General features: G+C 34.8%; 1 long non-coding RNA gene across 2 annotated transcripts in view; it reads right to left on the reverse strand.

Annotated features, from left to right (window-relative positions):
• The window catches only part of LOC109490689, a 23,307-nt gene that overhangs the window by 14,601 nt on the left and 4,823 nt on the right, over positions 1–3,883 (reverse strand). The gene's annotated exons all lie outside the window — the stretch shown is intronic.

A 3,883-nucleotide genomic window follows, 5' to 3' on the forward strand; every position in this document is an offset into this window, starting at 1 on the left:
TTATATGCACAGTCATAGGCATATACACAAAATGCACACTAGGACCTGCTGTGGGTCATGAGAACTTAATAGTAAACCCTGAGCCTTGGTAAACACTTAAGAGCTACATGGTGACAAATGACCTCCATATGGTGCAGAAATACTCACTGCCATGGCACAATCTAGGACAAGGATAGCAAGAATGTGGTGTGTNGTGGGAACTACTGAAATACTTGAATGGTAGGGGAGGAGGGTGGGGGACTGGGATAGACCAGTGATGGGTAGTAAGGAGGGCACGTATTGTATGGTGCACTGGGTGTTATATGCAACTAATGAAGCATCGAACTTTACATCGGAANCCGGGGATGTACTGTATGGTGACTAACATAATGTAATAAAAAATCATTTAAAAAAATAATAAAAATTTAAAAAATAAATAAAAATAAAAAAGAGAGAAAGAATTTTAACAGTAAAAAAAAAGAGTAAATGAGACCTTGAAAACTAAATGCTCATTACCTAGAGAATGTATACATTATATGTATACATTATATATTGAAAACTAAATGCTCATTACCTAGAGAATGTATACATTATATGGTATATTTATAAAATACCCATACAATAAGCCACCCTATAGAACAGTTAAGATGAAGTAGAGATACATGTATCCTCATGGATTAAAGTCCAAAACAATACTTTATATTGCTTATGCTTATATATAGGTGTAAATAAAAATATAAATCCTATTTAAGATAACAAATGCCAAATTTAAGATGGTAGTTTTCTCTGAGAATTTATGGAAGATAATGGAATCAAAGCAGAGTATATCGGATGCTGTGCTTGGACCCTTAGGAATCTACAACTAAAAGTAAGTAAGGCTACATACTAAGATTTGGCAAGATTGGATGGGTTATTCCTAATATTACTCTCTTTGTACTTGAAATACTACTTAATTTGAACCCATGACAGAGTTAACATAAGCAAGCAACAGCAATGTGAAAGAGTATCTAAGTTCCATTGAGATGTCTGAAGGGCCCAAGACATAAAAGTTTTAAGAATCACAAAAAATGAGCTACCCTATGATCCAGCAATTGCACTAGAGGGTATTTACCCCAAAGATACAGATGTAGTGAAGAGAAGGGCCATATGCAACCCAGTGTTCCTAATAGCTAAATCGTGGAAGGAGCCGAGATGCCCCTCAATAGATGACTGGATTAAGAAGATGTGGTCCATATATACAATGAAATATTAGTCAGCCATCAAAAAGAACGATTTCTCAACATTTGCTGCAACATGGATGGGACTGGAGGAGATGCTAAGCGAAATAAGTCAAGCAGAGAAAGACAATTATCATGTTGTTTCACTCATATATGGAACATAAGAAGTAGGAAGATCGGTAGGAGAAGAAAGGGAAGAAGAAAGGGAGGGTAAACAGAAGGGGGAATGAACCATGAGAGACTATGGACTCTGGGAAACAAACTGAGGGCTTTGCGGGGTGGGGGGAATGGGATAGGCTGGTGATGGGTATTAAGGAGGGCACGTATTGCATGGTGCGCTGGGTGTTATACGCAAGTAATGAATCATGGAACTTAACATCAAAAACTAGGGATGTACTGTATGGTGACTAACATAATAAAAAATATTATTATTAAAATTTTTTAAAAAAGAATGTGGTGTGTGTGCTACCATCCCACCTCCAGTGACCATGCCAGACATCATTAATCAATCAATACAATCTTTCCTGCTGAACTACACATAGTCCCAGAAACCTTTTCATTGCAGTTCTCCAGGCAGTCACCCCCAGTGGATCAGAGCTGGCACATGAGATCAAATCTGTTTGCCATTCCTAGTCTGTGGCATGGTTAGGGCCAAAGTGCCAACGTGGGCATGAGTGTGCAAAGATCCCACCCCAGGGACACCCAAGGGAATCGGAGTTGGTGGTACAGAGACAACAGGTGGTGCAAAGGGCAACAGGTGACAAAAAAGGCCCCCTGCCTATAATCCCCAAACCTCTCCTATTTCACCTCTTGGTTTTAGGTTAAAAAGGTATTTTCAGGAAAGAGTAAGTTTTTGAGCTATTGTCTTTTATAAACACCTTAGTTCAAATTAATTTTTCACATCAACAAATAAGAAACCCAGAAAGACCCCGAAAGATTAGGGTTCAAGCTGGATCAAGTTTGAAGAGGCAAATGATTAGGGATTAGTCAAAGAAGGTGCAAAGGGCTACGTACAAAACACTGCTTCCTACCCACAGCTCTCGGGAGGGTCAGCCTTACAGCCAGTAAACTGAGCATCAATTCCTCAAATAAGGAACAAAATCCCATAGGAAATAACTGAGGGAAAACATTTGATTAGGGCTTTATCTTTAACAAATGAAATTAAAATTTAAGAAAATAAGTTTATCTTACTTTTGTAATTAGATTCTAATTGGCACAACTATGTACTAAGTTTGAAGAACTCATATATTTGAGTTTGAACAACTAAAATATTTATGTTAGGAGACATAACTTTTTTAACAAAAAGACTATAATAGCATTATATAATATCTCTCACTTCATGGTTAATTTGTGTAATAAGATCATACACAGGATAACTTCTCAAAATACTCAAGGACATATTAATTTACCATTATCAATATCTACCTTTGCTATTCAAATCATTTGCTTTGAGGATCTATGATGGCATAACCCTTATTGGTTTTCTCTTCAGTTGTTAACTTACCTGACTATCCCAAACCTCATTTGTATGTGATCTGAGCAACATCATTTTCCTCAACCTCATGAAATCCTTAAATGTTTGTAAGAGTGACAATTTCACTTCACAATCTAGTTACACTGAGTTTGCATTTTCATTGTCAAAGTTCACAATATTCATCAGTAAAAATGACTAGAAAAATATGTTGTGAGGTGAGAAGAGTCAGGCTGGTATTAAGCAGGATAGATACTTGAGAGGAGACAAATATGACAATATTGAATATTTTCATCTGATAATAAATTGTTGCTTCTCCATGAAATCGTGTTATTATGACTAGAATCCTAAACACCCAGCTATTCTGGATATCTATAATTATGCCACCTTCCTCCCTTGGCCACAGATGATTGGATCAGAGATGGGCATGTGACCTAACTAAACCAATCATCTCTTTCCTGGGAATCTGGGACTGAGACTCAGTTATATGTATAGAACAGTGATCTCTCAACTTTTTTAATTGTACATCCCTAACAGTAAAAAGATTTAACTATACTTTCCATAGATATCTTTTTATTTATAAATTATATTGATAATTATACTTATTTGTAAGTTATATGAATATAACTTTTAAATCTTTCAAACATTTTATATATGAATTTAAATATTTAAATATTTTAAATTTATGACTAATTTTTAAAACTTTTTATGCATTAGAAATATTAATAAAATATTTAAATTTTTGAATGATATTCATTTATTATTCATTGTTTTACGAGACTTTTTCAATTCTATGACCTAAAAATTCATGTAGGATGCTATGTTCACATATAATAGAAGGAAAAAAAGATACTTTCAACATTATGATTTTTTAATCCCAACCACCAATAATGGAAAGGCCTTTGTTGTAATTAGGCTCATAAATTCCCAGCATCTCTGAGGTCAATCAGTTCTTACAAACTAATCAAACCCACTGATTTTCTCTTCTGGAAACTTTTATACCAATTAGAAAATTCTGGTTTTTGAAGTACAGAACTATCAAGGTTTTGTGGTTGAGACACATTGTTTTCAACCACAAAATTATATAACTATAGAAACATTTCCAAATATCCATTTTCAAGATGTTTCTCTATAGCAAGAGTTCTTTTGAAAAGCAGGTATTTTCTCTCATTGATAAAAATATCACCCTTGCCTCGAAGAAGCAGAATAAACTTTT

The sequence above is a fragment of the Ailuropoda melanoleuca genome, chromosome 7 (genome assembly GCF_002007445.2).
Source record: "Ailuropoda melanoleuca isolate Jingjing chromosome 7, ASM200744v2, whole genome shotgun sequence".
Classification (NCBI taxonomy): Eukaryota; Metazoa; Chordata; class Mammalia; order Carnivora; family Ursidae; genus Ailuropoda; species Ailuropoda melanoleuca.